At 36.1% G+C, this 20,838-nt stretch overlaps 1 protein-coding gene across 4 annotated transcripts in view; it reads left to right on the top strand.

Moving 5' to 3' along the window:
- Positions 1-20,838, top strand: part of THRB (thyroid hormone receptor beta) — a 375,781-nt gene that overhangs the window by 61,563 nt on the left and 293,380 nt on the right. The gene's annotated exons all lie outside the window — the stretch shown is intronic.

Raw genomic sequence — 20,838 nt, 5'->3', positions numbered from 1 at the left:
AGCTGTCAGGACCCTCAGCGTCATGGCTGTGAACTCTTTACTCCCAGCCAGAGTCTTTTCCCCATGTCCTTAGTGTACATGGAGGTTTGAAAATGGCTTATGAGGGAAATAACCGAGGGCAGTCACTGATTGCAAGGCTGAATCTTCATTTCGAGAAAATAAGGTGGACAATAATAGTAATAGAAGCCAAGAATTTTTACTGGTTTATTTAATTCCATCCCCACAGAAATCCCTATGAGATGGTGAGTTTGTTTCCTATTGCTGCTGTAACAAATCACCACTGGCTTAGTTGCTGAAAACAACACAAATGTATTATTTTACAGTTCTGGAGGTCGGAAGTCAGAAATGAGTTTCACAGAGCTGAAGTCAAAGGGAGTATAGAACTAATTCTTCCTGGAGGCTCTAAGAGAAGAATCCACTTCTTGCCTTTTTCAGCTTCTAGCGGCCACGAGTCTCCTTGATGTTTAGCTTCTCCCTCCACTTTAGAAAGTGCATCGCTCTAATCTGTGCTTCCCTCATCCCATAATCTCTTTTGCCTCTGACCCTCCTGCATCCTTTTTATAAGGAATTTTGTGACCATACTGGGCCCACCAGATAATCCAGCATAATATCGTCATCAGAAAATCCTTAGCTACATTTGCAAAGTCCCTTTGCAAGATAACATATTCAAGGTTCCAGGGATTATGATTTGGACATATTTGGGCGATCATTATTTAACTCACTACAGATAGGTATTGTTATTATTCCCATTTTACAGCGGAAGAAACTGAAGCTTTGAGAGATTAAGTATGTCCCATAGAGTTAGGTAGTGATTAGAAGTAGAGTCATTCATTCTTTATCTCTGGAACTGAGTAGAAATAAAAAAATAAGTGATATAACTGAATTAAAGATAAGCATTATACAATATTATTAGGTATTTTTAGACCAAAAATATACTAAGCCTGTAGTCTGAATTATAAAATATAATCCATGATAGGAAATATGAAAGTTCTAAACATTTTTAAAGGATGACATTCTCTCATAGCTTTAGGAAATCACTGGACTATGCCACCATCCAGAGTCAGTCATCCAACTAGCTGTTATGATCTGATATTTTCATTTTCAAACCTTAAATCAGCCTCAATACATTTCTATCCATTGGCAGCAGGTAGCCACTCTATATGTAATATAAAGCTAAAATTTTTTTTGAAATTTCACAGCATTTCTTTTTAATTTCTGAAGTTAGCTATCACATTTCTCCTAAGCTCTCTCTCAGTTGAATATCTCAAATTCAAGTTCACTTAGCCATTCGTGTGAAATGGATTTTCAACACCCCAGTGTCTATGTTAACTTTCCCTGAAGCTCTTTATTTTTTTCAAATACTTCTCATAAAATATAGGTCTAAGAATTGAGCATGTTATTGCAGATATAGTTTTAGTGCTGAATATGATGAGAGGTTCCCCTCTCTTAATTAGAATGTGTATGTACCTCTGTAACCTTGCCCTATTGACATAGAATTAATGGAAAATTAGACAGCCTAGCTCATTTCCAGAAAGAACCAATTTTAAGCTGTATGTTGACTCATAACCCACTTGAAATGCAGAGAAAGAAGCAAAATGTTTCCTTACACCTTGGGTTTCCTGCCAGTGCCTACATAGCTTTGGTGGGGTTAAGGAGGCCTGCCTTCCTTGGTCTTCTCTTTTTCTTTTCTTTCCTTAATTTATTTTGTGTATAAATAAATTTACATGTTATAACATGTATGTAGGCTATGAAGCTTGGTAATGGAATAAATCCCCCATGAAGCCAATACTTCATGAAAGTGGGATATTACCAATAATGTTGATATGAAATATGTAGTATTCCTCCCCGATCCTATCTCCTGCCTCCCCATGATCAATTTTGTGTTTATCATTTGGATGAGTTTTAGCCATACTCCATGTGTGTGTATATCTTTCTAAATAATATATTCTAAAATTTGGCTTGTCTGTGGGTTTTATAAAAATGGTAGTATGCCGTGTATATGTTCCTATGACTTGCTTTTCTCATTCATGTTTGTATTTCTGAGATTTATTCATCCAATATATAAAGCTAGAATTTGTCCATTTTTCACTGCTGTATAATATTCTGCTGGGCAAATATAACACCTTGTTCTGTGTAGTCTGTGTAGACTTTTGGGTTATTTCCTCTTTGGAAAGTTTATTGCCAGTGATTTTCTATTACGAACAAAGCTACTGTGAATTTTCTTGCATGTGTCTTTGGTGCATGTTGAGTGAATTTTTCTGGGAGTAGAATTGCTGAATCAGAGGGTAAATGTATTCTTTATTAGGTAATTCAAACATATTTTTCAAAATGGTTGAACCAGTCAACGTTCCCTCCAAGCTTCAGTGCATTTGGGTTCTTTTTGCTCCACATCCTTGCTAATATTTGGTAATGTTAGGCTTTTAAATTTTGTCCATCTAAAATGTAACTTATTGTGATCTGAAAAAGCATGTCTTGATTTCCAATGAGGTTGAACATCTTTTCCTGTCTTTACCATTGATGCTTCCTTTTTTTTTTGGTTAAATACTGTTCATGTCTTCACCCATTTCTCTTTTGATTCATAGTAATTATAAACGTGTGTGTGTGTGTACATGTGTATGTATGACAGAGAGAGAGAGAGAGAGAGAGAGACTAATCCTTTGTCATTTTTAGGTGTTGCAAAGTTCTCCCAATTTTTGGCTTACTATTTCACTTTGTGGAATTCTTTAAATGAACGTATGTTATTTTTGTTGGCAGTCTTATAAATCTTATTTGACAACCAGTGGTTAGATCTCACCCACATTGACTGTCCATAGATTTTTTAAGGTGATGACAGGTACCTAAGGTAACCAATGCCTGAGTTTGTTTGGTGAATCTTCATTCTGACTACATTTTCTGGATAACTGCACATGGATGCAGTATGGAACATTTTGTATTCCTTTGGCTTAGACAGTTTTGTTGAGCCTGGTATCAATCCACACATCTGGAGTACCATCTCCTTCATGGCAAGTTTCTTTGAATGCTTAAGAGGCATGCTTCTTAAAGCCCACTCCCTTTTGAATGTTGTTGATGATTCTTGGGTCACCACCTTGCTGAAGGCAGAATAGCTCTTCTCACCATTACTGTTTGTGGGAGTCATTCTTCTAGGACTTAATTTTTAGTCAAATTTGTCAATCTCTTCTTTTATGGTTAGTAATTTTTAAACTTAAGAAATTCTCTTCTTTCTGTTCTATATTTTCTTTCTTTGCTTTAGGACTTAAATGTCTTTTTTAAAAAATGTTTCACTGAGGTAAAATATACACAAATAACTTACTATCTTTACCATTTTAGATATAGAGTTCAGTGGCAATAAATTTATATTCTTTAAAAATGTCTTTACATTTAAGTGTATATTTCATCTGGAATGGATTCTTGTGTTATATGGCATAAAGTAGGGATCTGATTCGATTTTTCTTATATGAAAAACAGCTGTGCTAACACAACTGGTTGAGCAGTCTATTATTTCCACTTTTGATCTTCAATGCAAAGGCTTTCGTAAATGAAGCATTTATATATAAAGCTGTTTTTGGTCTATGCCATTGAACACTTTGTCTATTTCTATATCCATATCTCATGCTTGCCTTATTTTCTCTTCTTTGTTTTCTATTCTTTAAACTTCCTCTAAGGATCTTGGATCTTTCATTTCATACTTTACTTATGTTCCAGATCAGCCAGTTCCTGAGGATCATTCTGATAAACTCTGCAGTGGATCAGTAACAAAACAAACAGGTCTAATTCTTGCTCATGGTAATTTCTCCTTATAGCACTTGCTAGTGTGTGATAAAGTCCTCATCACCACCAGGATGACAATGAATAATGGGAGACAAGAGGACAAATATGTTCTGTTACTCTTTCTGTAAGATCCTACTGACAATTTTTTTTCATATTTGCCATCATACCACTGTGTTGATTTAAATATTTTTCTTCTAAACTGCTGTCATCCACTCTCCCCAAACACTACATCCTGTAATTTCTAACTAAGTTTTGGATCTTCTGTGCAGTACTTGTAGTTTCTTCTGTGAATTTCATATGAGACCGGGCATGGTGACTCTTGCCCAGCTCAGTACTTTGGGAGGCCGAGAGAGAAGGCTCACTTTGAGGCCAGGAGTTTAAGGTCAGCCTAAGCAACATAATGAGGCCCTGTCTCTACAAAAATAATTACATAAATAAATAAATACCATCTGATTTATTTTTACCCATTTCTTCAGATTCATTTTGAAACATGATTATGTCAAGTATCTACAACCATTCATTTGTAATGATAATTCTCTCACCTTAACCCAAATTAATTGTTTTTGACAACACAGAGCTCAGTGGCATATTTCTACATACCATTTCCTCAAATGACATTGATTAATTAATTAACAGTTGTTCAATTCATTCATTCATTCTTTGTCATTCACGCCATACTCTACAGGCTTACCCTAAAGATATCTTGCAAGACTTTGTCAACTACCTTGCTGAAATAGGTTTATGATGCAACCTTGCATATATGCATATAAGTTGCATGTAACATAACTGCATGTTATATTACATGTACATGTATATCAAGGTGAATATATTTACATATATTGCTATATATGTATATGTAATATAACATATAGTATATATGTTAAATACTGCATATCATATATCACATATTTATGTCTCCTCCCCAGCTCTGTCCTATCTCTTCTTGAATACCTCATAATTTTCTTTTACTAGTACTCATAAACCATGTATTTGAATGTAACTTGTTTTATGGGTATTTTATGGGATATTGTTTTCCAGACCTACATTTCTCCCCTCTTTGGCCCAGCTCCCTCTTTTGATAATCAAGAAAAAAATTAATTTTCTCATATATCAAAAAAGTTATTTATTCCTGCTTTATTTTTCCCCATTATTTCTGAAGATCCAATGCAACTGAGCCTAAAGACTTAAAAACATATATGTGCTTACTTTTTTTCTTTTTCTTTTTTTTTGCTTACTTTCAATCTTCTTATTTTTTCGGTTTACTACTAAAATGAACCATTTAAGGTATCTTTTTTGCAGTTTGGAGAGATTCTTCTTAATGAAAACTACAAAAGAAATGAGGAGAGAAATTGTTTCTCTTCCTCTTTGTCTAATGCTAACATTGCACCATCTGGCTTAAGCTGTGGATCTGGCCTTTCCTGTTCTTCTTGCCTCAAAGATAACCAAAAACGCATTTTGATAAGCTCAGCATTTTCTCTGCAGCTTTAGCTCATCTTTTGCTCCAGCTTTATTGATGTTATTCTGATATCTGATCATGCTGCTGACAAACAAATTGAGCTAGGAAGAGTTTTTAAAACTTGCCACAACCTGGTGAAACTGAACCTTAAACAAACAGCAACACTGCTGGTAACACTGGCAAATTCCACTGAGAATTGCCTTTTTCCCAAAAGGCAACTAGGGGATAAGAGACACGCTCGATCACATGCAATGGAAATACATATAAGCTCTGTGCACAATGTTGCTATCATATAGCAAAGAGCATTCTTTAGCCAATCTCTGAAGGATGGCTCTGAAATAGCATCTGTGCCTGAGAAGAGCAACACTGTCCGATGTGTCAATCTTCACTGCTTAGCCTAATGCCAGGCACATAGTAGGTACTTAGTAATATTTTGTTTATTGACAGCAGGAGAACAATGCATGTTGCAGGAGAGGAAAAAGATTAATTCCTCTCAGTCACATGAAGACTAAAGCTGCGTATATGGATTTAATTTTTCATATTATCTTTGGACTGATTTGACATATTTTACTTTAAAAGTCTTACCACTCTGATCCACAGGGAACTGTTAGTGGTGAAAACATGGAATACGCTTCTTGGAAAATGCATTGCTTCAACAGATTAAAGACACATAAGCTGAAGCAAGTATGCAAACCTTCCTAGTTTGAACAAAAAAGAAAAGAAACAAAGGAAGGAATTAATGGAAATTTTCAAATCTAAGTCTCTTCTGATATTACGAGGAAAACCCCAAATCTTGGTTAAAGATACTGTGATACTATGATTCAAGTTCAAAAACATCCAAGAAAGGAATCTACTACTTTCTTTTTAATATTAGTTGTTAAAACTGTCTTAATACTCTCTGTTAGCATATAGGAACGTTAAAATATGAGTCAGTATACGATTTTTTGCAGAAATTAAGTTATTTAACAACTATCTCAATATTATGTGTAATAATTCTAAATTTGCTCAAGTATTTTTGGAAATAGGCATGGTGTAAATTATAGGTTAAAGATCAATTTTCTGCTTATTTGTATGGATTCTATACCTCACTATTCATATGTGCTAAACATCCGTTCAAATGAAGACCCTTTTTTGGTTATAAAAAGCACACAATTATACAAGCTACGTTAACTGGTTACTAGCTGCAAGGGAGAGGTTTACCTCAGTCACAGATCCAACTTCAGTGCAGGGTTTGCTATTTTTAATCACAGAACTTAGAAGCTTAATTCAGTTAAAAAGAGAGGAAGTTGTCAAGGGAGGGTTGCTAAAAGTTCATGCTAAATTTGCTTAGAACCAGATTGTGTTCATTAATATTTATACATCTATGGTTGGGAAGGGGTGATTGTGCTTCTTTAAAAACACTGGGTATTCATATTCCATGTATGGCACAGCCTTCTGATTAGGGAAGGTGGGTTTTCATTGTACAATCAATGGAGATACAGATGGAAACCATCTGGCGCCTCATCCCCTTTTTGTCAAAAACCTTGTCTTGTCTCTCACATGTCAATGATGAATGGAAGGATTTCAAACTCTAGCTGAACAATGCAGTTTGAATCCCTCAGCTAGCCAAGGGGTTTTTGGCAAACATCGATGAGCTTAATATTTTAAAGAAACCAGCAATCATTTTAATTCATTAGTTGAGGCCTGTTGTTCTAGACAGTGTTTTTGATTTGTATTTTGGGCACTGGCTTTGTTTTTGATTCACAAGCATATTCCATATGGGTATATTTTCTTTTACACAGTGTAAATCATGGGGATAAAAGTGGGAGTTTCATCTGATAAAATGACCAAAGTGCTGAGAGATTCTTTTAATTATCTTTTGCATTAATTATGATTCACATTAAGTGTTCAGACCAAAAATTTTCTTGTGAGCTAGTACACAGCATGAATCAGAGAACACAGAATTTAGTTAACCTAACTATAGACAATGAATGTAAAAATCAATGCAGTGTTCCGCTTTGTGAGAAGAAACGATGTAAACCTGTCTTAGAGCACCTTGGGTACACTATTTTTATGGCTTGTTTGCTGAAGGTGGGTCTCTAGGATGAAAGCAAAGTAATCGATTCACATGGTTAGCTTTGCACTCATTATTCAGCTAAAAAAAAAAAAAAAAAAAGACAGACTGGTTTTCCTGCACTTCACATTTAATAGAATGAGATGAATCAACAAAAAACCAATTTGATGCTAAAGCCTTATTCAGAAACTCATTTCCAGAGTATGTCCTGGGTTTGGTAGAGATTCAACCCAATTTTATACAACTAACAAGATTGCGGTGGCCCCTATAGCAGTTATAGTCCCCACCAGTAACATTTGTGTGGGACGGTGGTTACAAAAGGATATAATGTAAAGGTTTTTTAATTAGAATGATTTTTGTGCTTATTACCTGCTAGCTACTGTTCTAAATGCCAGATAGGTGGTTGATAGGTAGCTATGTGGGTGATAGGTCAACAGATATCAGACAGACACATAGATAGGTAGGTAGATAGGTTTTACTTACTTAATCCTTACAACCACCCTAATAGGTAAATTATATTATTATCTTCATTATACAGACAAGGAAAATAAGGACCAGAGGGATTAAGAACTTTCCCAGGCCAATAGCTATTAAATGGTAGAGTGAGAATTCAAATTCAGAAAGGTTCTGAAATCTGTGTGCTTAACCCTTATACATACTGTTTCTCACAGTCATCATATGAGGCAGAGGTTGGTTTTGTTATTTCTGTTTGAAAGATGAGGAAACCAAAGCTCTGAGAGGTTAAATTATTTGCCTTGGTCTAGGCTGTCCAACTGGGAGCCTGCAGAGCCAGCCAGGACTTGGGCTTTCTGTGTCTCAGTCTCTTTGCACAATGGAAAATTTAGAATAATCTCCCGTAGTCACCACAAGGTCCCTAATCATCAGAGAAGGACTAAATTTTGTTCAGCATAGCTCAGGCCTAGGAAAGGAAAATAAAGACTGATTGTTGCCATATTTGCAATAGTCTAATCCAAGCAAATTATTTATAGTTCTTATTAACAATAAATTGCAATTAACTTATTCTGATGTTACTCAATTGAGTTTTTATGCTATTTTTCTTACCTCCAGTTGTTCATAAAAGTAATCCTTAATACATAAGGAGCATTTACAATTTAATAAGAAAAAAAGTGAATACTCACATTTTTTTAAAATGGACAAATGATGAGAATAAAGAAATACAATTAGGCACTAAACAAAAACACAATGACAAGACATTGTGACCTCATTAAAGAAAAATGCTATGAACTCATCCTTGTATTACATTGACAAAGACTAAACAAACTAGTAAGATATAGCAATAACTGTGGTATGAAAGAATTGGCATTCTCATCCCCTGCTAAGGGTGCAGTTTTCTTAAAGGACAATTTGTCAATGTGCATTAGTAGCCACTGTATGCTTTGATCCAGCAATCCTACATCTTGAAATTGGATCCCAAGAATGGCATCATGGATGTAAACAAATTTTAATAATTAATGGGAACATTATTTATAAAAGGAAAAATTATAAGCAACTGCTAAAGGCTTGATTAAATAAATTATGGCATATTTGTATAATGGAATTAAGTCAACACTGAAAATATGATATGCAAAAGTATTAAATATTAGCATGTAAAATATGTGGTGAGTGAAAAAGCAGATTAAGAAGGTTATTTAACAATATGCACAATTTGACCTTTTCTTGTAAAAAGCAAATTTATATTAAATGTTAATAACATTACAACGTAGGAGTCTTTTTATTCTTTTTGCTTTTCTTATTAACACAATAAAAGTGAACTAAAGAATCAGAAACAAAACAATGCATTTGCTTTTTTGAAATTTTGCTACTAGACCTTTACAATCTTTTAAAAAGCAAGATACCTTGCCAAGGAGAAAGAGAAGAGTTCGAGACTGAAAATTTAGGTAGATACTGAGAACAATGAAGGTACATGGAATCAGCCCTTGTAATTCTTATCATGTAGCACAGTAGTTCTCAAACTGTACCCTGTGGCAGCATCACCTGGAGGCTGGGCCCTACCGCCTACCCTAGACTTTCTGATTCAGTAGGTCTGGGAGGAACAAAAGAATTTTCATTTCCAATAAATCCTCTAGGTATTGTCCATGCTGCTTACTAAGGGATCTCACTTTGAGAACCTATGCCATAGAACCTTACAATGGTTTTACCATTTCCCTCAGATTATAAAACTATTGATGCTTAGAATTCAATCCTAGGGATGATTTCAAAGCCCACATTCTTTCAACAATGTTTTCAGTCTCAGCTGGTATTAGAATCCTATGGAGTACTTTTTTTTTAAGTCCTGTTGCCTAATATCCACCCCACAACAATTAACTGAAACCCCTGGAGGATGTGTGTGTGTTGGGGGGTGTAGATGGGCAGGAATGGAAGGAATCCAAATGCTTCTAGCAGCCCATCATGGTTGAAAACTATTGTCCATCAAAACACTTTCAAGCCACCATTTTAATATTCATTTTAGAAATTAAAAAGCTGTACTAATTTCAGAAATTAAAAAGCTGAAGCCCTATTCTTAAAGTAACTGAATTGTAAATACTTTGAAGATTCTTAGTGACCAAGCAGATAGTTTTAGTAAAATGATTCTTCACTGACATGCTTAATATGTCCCTGGAAAGCATATTTATAAAAATTTCTTTGTTTAAGTACCTTGTCTTCTCCTGAGTTGGAGCAGAGAATTTTCCTCTGAGAACCCTTTTGTGGTTAAGTAAAGGTTTTCTGTTGTGAAATAAGTAAAGGTTTTCAGTAGATCATATATACCTTGGTATTCATTTTTTCTTTTAGAAAGAAACCAAATTCAATAAATAGATGGCCATCAAAAGCACTGATTAACATAATTACCCATAATCATGTTACACCAGATATAGTACACATACAATTGTATAGTACTATTACTGTCCTTGGAATTGCTCAGGACTAACCTGGTATTCATGTCTGCTTCTCATACAAGGCATTAATCTGACACATAAATGAACAGTGGTGCTCAACATCACATGTATGTCAAGAATGAGTACTGAAGGGCATTGAATAACTTGCCAATTTCAGAAAAAGTTGTGTTCCAAATTCGCATTGTAGGCTAATTCTTGGGAATGCAGAATTTACTTGTCTATGGAAATAATAGTTGTGCTTTCCACTTAAAAAAAAAAAATCTCAGTGCTGGGAGACTGTGAGCCAAGAGAAACTGACAGCAGAGTAGGGTTTTCTCACCAATTCTCCCTTTATCTCAGAAGTGTTCTCTCATCCCTCCCCAGCTATTTGACTTATCTATTGTTATATAACAAACCATCCTGAAACTTAGTAGCTTCAGATAATGATGATTTGTTTCTTACAATTCTATGGATCAGGACTGCAGGTGGGATTGGCTGGGCAGTTTTTGCTTCATTTGGTATTGATTGCAGGTCACTTACTCAGCCTTATTCAGCTGGGCTGTGTTAGAAGCCCCAAGAAGGACTGACTTAGTTATATGGTGACCTGGTGCTTCTCATGTGGCCTCACTTCCTAGCTAGTTTGGGCTTTCTCACAGCTTGGTGGTTTTAGGGTAGTCGGCCTTTTACATGGAAGCTGGCTTCAAAAAGGAAACTTAGAGTCCTCTCTCAAGCCTAGGGATAAGAAGTCCCAAGATCCAGAACATCAGTTCCTCCACATTCTGTTGATCAAAGTTACATGGTTACCCTAGATTTAAAAGGGAGGAGAAATGGCTCCCCCTTTTCAAGAGGGGGTGGCATGTGCATATAGGGAAGGAAAAAATTGATGGTGCCCATCTTTGAAGATTATTTTCTATATCACCCCTTCATTGTTGGATTCTGGAGGTTGACATAAGGCCCGAACTCTCCAGAACAGGACCCACCAATATGGTCATGTTCTGGAGAGTTCGGGTCCCAACAGGTAAGTTCAGCGGAGGCCAGGGAGGTGAAAAATCTTCAGCAGCAGCTGAAGGAATGGTGAATGCACATCCACCACCCACATCTGTCTTTTAGCTCCCATTTTGCCAGAAACTGAAATCTAAGGTTTCACCCAGGGAGGAAATTGAGGAGAGTGTCTGTATCAGGATTACATTTCTCTGGGAATATCAGAAACCTAAAATAATGGGAAGTAAAAGGGAGTTTACTTTCCTCATGTAAAGTTTGGAGGCAGGCAGTGCAGGGCTGATAATGGCTTTTTCCACTCACCTCCACCTCCAAAACAGGGTTGGAAAATGACAACTCTCCCATAATAATTGCACCAATACAATACATATCCCAAATTCAGATGACCAAAATTCCTTGTTAGTGGGTCTTTTACTCTGGGAAATTATCCATCCAGGATATTAAGTTTCCTAAACGACCACTTTTAACGAAAACTATGATAGCACAGCACCAGGTTTTGTGAATAATTAGATAGAATTTCAAACTTTAACATTTTTCCCAAGCTCCTCAAACCTACTTAAATGTAAAATGAGTTATTTACTACTTTGTCCAATTTCCCTTTGTTTTTGAAAACTACATGAAATTATTTGTATAGTCAGTGTCCGTTGTAGTAGTAAAACAGTTATGAGCAGGAATAGATGAGACAGACAGGTAAATGCTGCTTTAACCATTCTTGTTGTTGGGGGAAAAGGAATGCCAGAACTAGACTAGGAATCAGATAAGCATACACCTTGCAGCAAATCACTAAATGTCTTGGAAACTTCATCTCTTCTCCTGTAAAATAGAAATGAAAATGTAATCTGCAGACAGGGGGTTTTAGGGGAAAGGATCATTAAATGAGATGATGATGCGAACGTATTATAAAACAAATTGCCACTACAAGCTACAGATATTTTACTTCCTTTAATCTCATTAAGACCATCACCGCCATTGTATGTCGTAATCAAGGCAATTCAATATGCTTAGTTCCAAAATGTGTATGCATTAAAATAATCGATAATGGAGATTCTGTCCATTTGCAAGGTTTTCTCTCTGGGCCTGGGTGCCTTGGCAGGGTCCTGGGTGGCACTTCCTGTGGAATCTATCATAAATATAACCTATTGGATTAGTAATGCCTGAAGACTTGGGAGATGTGTAAGGAAAAGAAAGACATAATGATAACCAACACATGAGTCCTCAGCGCTAGGGCTCTGGGTTAGTACTTTTTCCTGCTTTAATCTCTTTTCACCTGTACCAGAGTCCTATGAAGAAAGTGTTATTATTAGACTCCTTTACAGGAGAGGAAACAAGCCTTAAAGTGTAAAGAGTTTTTTTTTTTTTTAACTTTTATTTTAGATTCAGGAGTACATGTGCAGATTTATTATATAGGTAAACTTGTGCCATGGGGATTTGTTGTACAGATTGTTTCATCACCCAGGTACTAAGCCTAGTACCCATTAGTTATTTTTCTTAATTCTCTCCCTCCTCCCACCCTTTACCCTCCAAAAGGCCCAATGTCTGTTGTTCCCTTCTATGTGTCTACAAGCTCTCACCATTTAGCTCCCACTTATAAGTGAGAACATGAAGTATTTGGTTTTCCATTCCTTCCTTAGTTTGCTAAGGATAATGGCCTCTAGCTCCATCTTTGTTCCTGCAAAGGACATTATCTCCTTCTTTTTTATGGCTGCATGGCATTCCATGGAGTATATGTACCACATTTTCTTTTTCCAGTCTGTGATTGATGGGCATTTAGGTTGATTCCACGTCTTTGCTATTGTGAATAGTGCAGCAATGAACATACATGTGCATGTGTCTTTATGAGAGAACAATTTATATTCCTTCTGGTATATATCCAGTGATAGGAGTGCTGGGTTGAGTGGTGTTTCTGGCTTTAGGTCTTTGAGAAATTCCACACTTTCTTCCACAATGGTTGAAGTGATTTGCATTCCCACCGAAAGCACATGTGTTCCTTCTACTCCGAAGCCTTGCCAGCATCTGTTATTTTTTGACTTTTTAGTAATAGCCATTCTGACAGGTGTGAGATGGTGTCTCATTGTGGTTTTGATTTGAACTTCTTAATGATCAGTGACATTGAGCTTTTTTTTCATATGTATGTTGGCCATATGTAAAAGTGTCTGTTCATGTCCTTTGCTCACTTTTTAAAGAGGTTTCTGCATGTGGAAGCTTCATAGAAAGTAGAACAGCTGGGGCTGAATCCAACACACTTCTGACCCTGTGCTGCTACTTCAAGTGCTCACTGTGAACTTCAGCACGACTAAACAAAGCCGCAGAAAGGTTAGAGAGCATTCATTCCAGAAGTAGTCCTGCAGGCAGGGCTGGAGTAGGTGGGTGTGTGTCCTGTGTAGTTCCAGAGGGCCCCACGCTCAGTTGACTGCTCTGCTGGTTCCCATCTTCAGGTCCATAATTGCTTCTGAGCAAATGGCCCTATATTTTCATTTTTCACTGGACCTCACAAATTACATTGCTGGTCCTGGGAGACACTCAGGTAACACGTGTAAGAGAAAAAGAAAGAAGGAGCTAACATTTGCTAGGCACTATAACATGTCAAGCATAAATTTATGTCATTTTTTATACCCATTAACTAATTTCACCTCTAGGAAAACTTTACAAGATAAATAAGGTCATCACTTTATAGTTAAACAGATTATCAGAGAGACCAAGTAACTTGCATCGGTTACACAGCTCGGAAGAGGTAGAGATGAGATTCAGCATCAGGTGTGTCTACTTTCAGTGCCCTTATTCTTTTAATCCCTCCAGGCTGTGCCATGTTGAGATAATGAATGCCTACTCTTCCTGGGGGTATTATAATGAGGCAATTGTCTACCTCTGCAGAAATACATTAAATATTATTAAGGGTATCTGGTTTACAATAATGTAGAGTTGCTGTCTGAAATACTTATTCCCAGTTGAGACTGACCTAATGAAAGATTCTCAAAGAAAGAAGCTGTGATATATAAATATGACCAAGTTATTTCAGAATTACTGGACAAAGGACTATTCCATATTATTTTTATAAGCTAATTTCATCAAGGTTCTTAAATCTCTGCAGAGCAATGAACTAGGAGTCCAGAGAACTGAATTCTATTTTTAACTTGAATTAATCTTGGCTAAGTCATTTGGCTTCTCTGAGTCTCAAATAGGAATCGAAAGGGAAAAATCCAAAGCCACAGTAAAAATGTTTTATCATAACTGAACCCTAAATAGATTTTTTTTATGCCCAGGGCAGGAAGCCTGGGTTGGCTTTCCATCTGGAGAGAGGTCCTTAAGGAAGAGGCAGGAGAGGAATGAAAATAGAGGAGGAATCTTTTATCTCAATACCCTGAAAGCTCTTCGCTGGGTCAGTTTTCTCACCTGTCCATGGGTCTTTAGCTGTCTGCCTTCAGTAGCCAGGGTTGCTGACTTGGGATAGCAGTGAGCCTGCCACCAGGCTACAAAGATGGTACAGGGTACTCAGAAGGGAGGAAGGGGGAAAGCTCTAAATTTAGCCAGTATTCCCAATATTTCTCAATCACTATTTAACCCTTTTGCTTTCTTTTTATTTCAATACCCTATGGGCAAAGACCCAGTGGCCATGTCCTAGCTATTGCTCTAAGGCTGATTAGGAGTGGTTTCACAGCCATGGGTCTAGGCCCAGATGACAAGAATGCCCGTAATTCACAAGTGGTGTCTGTCATGGGCACCGCAAGTATGGGGGGTGATAGATGTGCCTCATATTTCATCTGTTAGATATTTGCCGTTCCTAGATTAAGGTAGACTTTCCAGAAATGTTTGTTGGATGGCTGAACAGCCATTATTGTCAGTGTTAAATTTGTTGTACCTATGAGAAAAAAAATTTTTAGTTCCAAAAGCTGGCTAAAAAGTCTCCAGATAATTTAGGGCATTGCCTATAAAAGTAAAAAAAAAACATAAAATTTCTGTTGATTTCTCAGAATGTGGCTCACAGAATATTTGTATTAGAATTACATAATAAGCTTGGTTAAAGTACAGATACCTGGGCCCCATCCTACTTATTTACAATGTCTTTGGAGGGTAATGCCTAAGGAATAAGCATTTTCAAAAATGTCCTTAGGGATTGGAGATAGGAGTGTGCATGTGAGTTGAAGTGGGTGAACGATTGCTTTATAAGCCTGGTAAGAAAAATTGTATTTTTTAAATCGGCAATGTTTTCATTTACCATATCATAACCTAAACTAGGAATGAGCGCCACCTTTCAAATGGTGCTGGAATTCAGTAGAGGTTCATAAAATACAAATCGTTTGATTAAATACATTCTTCAGTGTTAAGTGAGGGTGGGGATCTAGATAAACAAACCTTGGGATCTTGATAAACAAAGCTTAAGAACAAAAAAGTCTTTTAAAAGTCTTATAGTCGTGGCTTATTCAAACAAGTAACACTAGGCGAGATTACAGAAATACAGGGTTTTGGGGTTTTTATCCCTATTACCCTTGACATGTGAGTGTGCACATAAATGTGCAAAGCATGAAAGGGAAACAGGGTTGCAGCCTACCATAACAGTGGCTGAAAGGAGAATCTACTTTAAGCAAGGGTCATCTTCTGGGAGATATTAACACTAAGTCGATATGGGAGGAGAGGGGAAGGAAAAAAGATTAGAACGAGTATTTAGAAGGCCTTAGAAAAGGTACTCCAACTCAAATAAATAGTCACATAAGAGCAGTGCGGTATTGTTGAAAGCACATAGGCTTCGGGCCAGGCTACGGGGGTTTGAATGTGACTCTGCCACTTGACTAGTCCTTTGATTGATTACAGGTTATGATTGAGTTACTTAATTCCTCCAGATCCCCGTTTCCTCACTTGTGAATCTGGATAATGATAGAACTAACTCAAGCTGTGGCACAAGTGGCTATGAGAGTTAAGAAGGAAAACAAATATAAAGTGCTGGCATGTGGTAAGCTCTCAATTAATGACATTTGTGGGAGAGAAGTCAAAGCTAGAATGACTTAACCTTTTGAAGTGTAGCTAATCAATACAGTTATTCCAATGTGGAATCATTTTCTTGTGAGAGCGTGTACAAAGTTCACCAAGGCTCCGTTGCTTTTACCTGAGGAATGCCTTATTAACCCTAGACTTACTAATACACTAACATTCTATCAGTGATGATGCAATATCATCAGAGAAGGAACTTTCCAAGGTCATGATACATCAATCATCCTAAAAGGTCTTTGATACAAAATTAGCTAAACCCCTAGTGAGATACCTTGCAAACACAGTAGTTGGAGACCTTTCATAAGTTTCTTACCTTCAATGGTATTGTAAAATCAAGAAGTCAAAGACTTAAGTACTGTTTATGGGAGTTCTGGAATCAGAAGCCCAGACCGGAACAATGCATTGTGGCACTGACAGCCTGGCCTTTCTTATTTCTTTTACATCATTAGTGTGTTCTCTCAAGCCCACTTGCATAAATCCACGATTATATGTATTTAATGAATTCACTCTTAAACAGCTGTAGAAAATGTGCTTTATTAGTAGGGGAGCATCCAATCAGATAAAGCGGTCATAACATACTGTGCACACACGTGTGTGTGTGTGTGTGTGTTGTTTAAAAAATTCGTGAGTCAATGGAGGATAAATATGCATAAATGAAAATATATTTAAGAGTTGCCTTTTGAGCTTGTAAAACTACTTTTCTTTTGGATATAAAAGAAATATCTGCTTTCTTATTTTAAAAGAATTATTGGACAAATTGTTTTCATGTTCACAAACATTAACTTCGAAAGCAAAGCAGATAAAAATAAACTCTAGTCTATTGAGTCTCAAAATTCAGCTTATTATCCAACTGGGGAGCTTTTTAGAATGCAGATTCCCGGGCTCACCTTAGGAGACTGATTCCATAGGTCTGGAGCAGGGCCTAGAAGTCTGTATTTTTAACAACCCAAAGTGACTCTGATCCAAGTAGTCTAAGTAGCAGAGTTTCAGAAGCTGCATTTTATCCCTTCTGGCCTGAATGGCTCATTCAGGGATAGAACCAGGTTAATAGGTTGCTTGATTAATATAGAATTGGAGCAGAGGAATAGACTGTTCTGAAAGGAGAGCCCTATAGGAAACCAAAAGCAGCACCTGTTAACCAACCGGATTAGTCTTTTATAAACAGAGCACTCTGTCTGTGGACAGACTCCAAGGAAGGCTAACATATTCTTGCCCTTGTTCCTCCTTTTTAATCCATTTTACTGTTTATTAATACTTCATCCTACAAGTGCAGTTCCTAAAAGTTTACCCAGTGAAGTTTAGGAGTCTCTTGGAGCCCTGGAAGATATCTTCATCTCATTAGCAAGCCATTTACACGTATTGCCCTGGAAAAGGCTTCTACTGGCTACTGTATTTTATTCTGTGCACATTCCTGATAGCGGATACTGACTACTCTGGATTAAGTATCTCTTGTTCTAAACTTATGTCCCTGTGTATTTTGTTGTATCGACCCCTTACAGGTCCTTAACTCCATATGAAAGCACTTAGGGGAAAAATAAATTAAAAGAATGTTTATATAAGGCAGTATCATTAACATACTTTTTTATTTGGCTCAAGGTCATTGACGTGAAATTTCACAATTGCACTCTTGAATACACAACATAATTATATTGTGTAACAACTCTTCTGAAACAGTTTGGATTTCAAATTTCCATTCCATGAGCACCATGAATACGTATTCATACTTGTTGCATCATGAGTCTAGATTAGTGGTTCAGAAACTAAAATCATTAAGTATCAACTGAGTCTGTCATGCAAAATCCAGTGGTGTTCACTTATTAAGTAAGTATCAGCTGAGTCTGTCTGGATCTCTATCAACTCAGTAAGTTCACTTATTAAGTTAGGATACTATCCATTCAATATTTCCATAGCAAAGGGGCACAAGATATTTGAAAAACATTTAAACTTTATAATTCTACTACCATTGTTCCAGACTACTGGGATCCCTTAATCTGAAAAAAATCCTTATTTTCATGGCTCTGTGGCAAGAATGGCAGTCCTTTAATACTTTATAGTTCTAATTTCTTGAATTTTTTTTTCTCAACTACATGTGCCATTGAATTCATTAAAAATTATTCAGTAACAGTCTAGTGACAAAAGTACCTTCTGTGGTATTGAAAACCAGGCATTATCCTTTGAAATAAAAACAAGTATGTATCCAAAACTAGGCAGAAACAGTTAACTTGGTTAGAGAATGCTAAATTTATTGTGGAGTCAATCCTGCAAAATCAAAAGGGGATAGATTCCTTACGGACTCTTGTCTGATAAGATTTTTACCCTGTTTGCAAGCTAACAAATTAGCTTGCCTCCGTTTCATAAATGATGGCAGAAAGTATGGTATTCTTGATTCAGATATGAAGGAGAGTTTGTTACTCACAGCAGTAGCAGTTGCTAGAATATCAGCGTTTTCCTATGCCTGTTCCCTGAGTCCCAGTTCACACAGGGTAATGCAAAGAAATCCAGGCAATACCTGTACATGTAGCAAGTTGCATTGCTAGAAGGAACCCTGAGCTTACAGAATCCTGAATCTTTTATAATGGGATGTTTAAGTACACCGTGCCTTTCATGCAGCAAGAGACTGTCTCTATCCTTCAAGTTTCTTCACTATACATTTTTGGACAGCTACTCTGGAACAAAGGCAGTCAGAACTTCTATTCACACGATGCAGAAACTTGAAAGACCTGTGTAAATTTGCCCACCAATAATGCCATGGAAAATACTGTGTTTTTGAACACAGTAACTTGAGCCTTTTAGAGATGTTTCAGCTAATGACGTTTCATTGTAGACATGCTTATTGGCTAACACAGTTTTCTAGGAAATCACTTTTTCTAACAGAATTGGTACCATTTATTAAGGCTACTAATAATACAATATTCGTGAAAATATTTGTTTTTCTTTATTTTCCTCCTAATATAATGCACCTCTCTCCAGAACACAGCTGAAGAGATGTTTTACATTTTACCCCTTTAAGTGCTCATTTAGTATAGGAAATATGTGGCTGCCGCAGGTTTAGGTATTCTAAAAGACAAAATTCAAGATTGAATTATCTGGAAACACCGAAGCATATCCTGAAGAAACAATGTTTTTTTATATTTTTCAAAATATCTTGCAATTTGGCTATGTCTGGATGACCAAGGAAAATATTTGACTTAACATTTTTTTGCTCTGAATTATCACGCAAGTGTTTAAGTGTATTTTCACTTGATTGCATCATAGAGCTTCTAAGACATAAATACGTTCTGTTTATTTAGCATTCCTGAAAGGACTCAGGAAAGAGAACAAATAAGTACGTTCTTACCATTAACTTTGGGCTCCTGTCCAATAGACTTTGTCAAGTAAATTTGACATTTAACACTGGGAGCGATTATTTACCGTCTTCTGAATCAAGATAAAGAACGCACAGTCAACTTTTTGTTCTTGGAAACAGATTTTCTCTTTTAAAAGATGCATTTTCATGGGTGCATATTATGTTTCACTTATGCAATGTGTTTCCTGAACTCCCTCTTTGCAACAGTGACATTGCTATCAGAGTGGAGCTGATGGAATGCACTGTTTCCATTTGCCTATACAAGTGAATTGCTACTCTCAATAAATCTATCTGAAACATAACTGAAAATGCAAATACACTATGGGGGTCCAATTTTTAAAAAATGGAGTCAGGCTCAATCAGCAGTAACAAACTCATGTGATTTTTATCTTTCTTTTTCTATAGAATTAATAGCCCAATATTTTTTATTTTAATTTTGAATATTAAGACTGTTATTGATTGGCATTTGGATTTCTTTATTTTACTAAATATATGTGACAAATGCTGCTGCCAGTACTTGAATATAAACATATTTTCTCTTTTTTAATCCCCAAATAGTTTACCATATAGAATTCTTTGAAGAGGATTAGAATGTGGACATATTTTTTGGGAGGCCACCCTTCAGCCCACTACACCTATCCTGAGCAACTTTTTAACATCATATTATAACACAAGAATGTTTCCATTTTATTAGAATTCTTTGCAAATATCTTTTCAGATAGTCGCATATTTGCCACATTAATGGATACATCACAAATACCACTTCAACTATTGTTGAACATAAAAAATTGCCTATTTAAAATAATATTGCAATAAACACTTTTGTGTATAAAGCTATTCTCCCATATTTTGAGATTGTTTCCCCCTTAATTTTTAGAAGTGAGTTCAGTGGACCCAAGGGTTGTAGTAACTTACAGTCCACCAGTAATGTAAGAAAGCCTCTTTAACTGCTCCTTTGTATTTAAAGTTTTTTTGGTAAATTTATAAGTAGAAAATGGTATATTATTTTAATTTGTATTTCTTAGAGCACTAATGAAATTAGACTTTTTTCTCATATAATTTAAATTGAATATTATTCATTTTTTAAATTTTCTGTGTCTTTTCTCATGTATTTTAAATGGAATATTATTCACTTTTAAAATTTTCTGTGTCCTCTGATCAATTCTCTATTGGCTAACGCTCTTTTGAAATATCTTAATAATCTTGTATGAACTTTAGATTGTAAAAATAGTGACACTTCTAAATTTGTGCTGTGAATGTTTTTCTGATTCGGTGGTTTGCTCTTGAGTTTGATAATTTGTGATAATTTGATAATTTGGAGTTTTGACAAACAAATGTTTTTTTTTTTTTTTTTTTTTTT

The sequence above is a fragment of the Sapajus apella genome, unplaced genomic scaffold (assembly GCF_009761245.1).
Source record: "Sapajus apella isolate SASKATOON/1434 unplaced genomic scaffold, GSC_monkey_1.0 scaffold4, whole genome shotgun sequence".
Classification (NCBI taxonomy): domain Eukaryota; kingdom Metazoa; phylum Chordata; class Mammalia; order Primates; family Cebidae; genus Sapajus; species Sapajus apella.
This window is presented reverse-complemented; position numbering and strand designations above follow the sequence as displayed.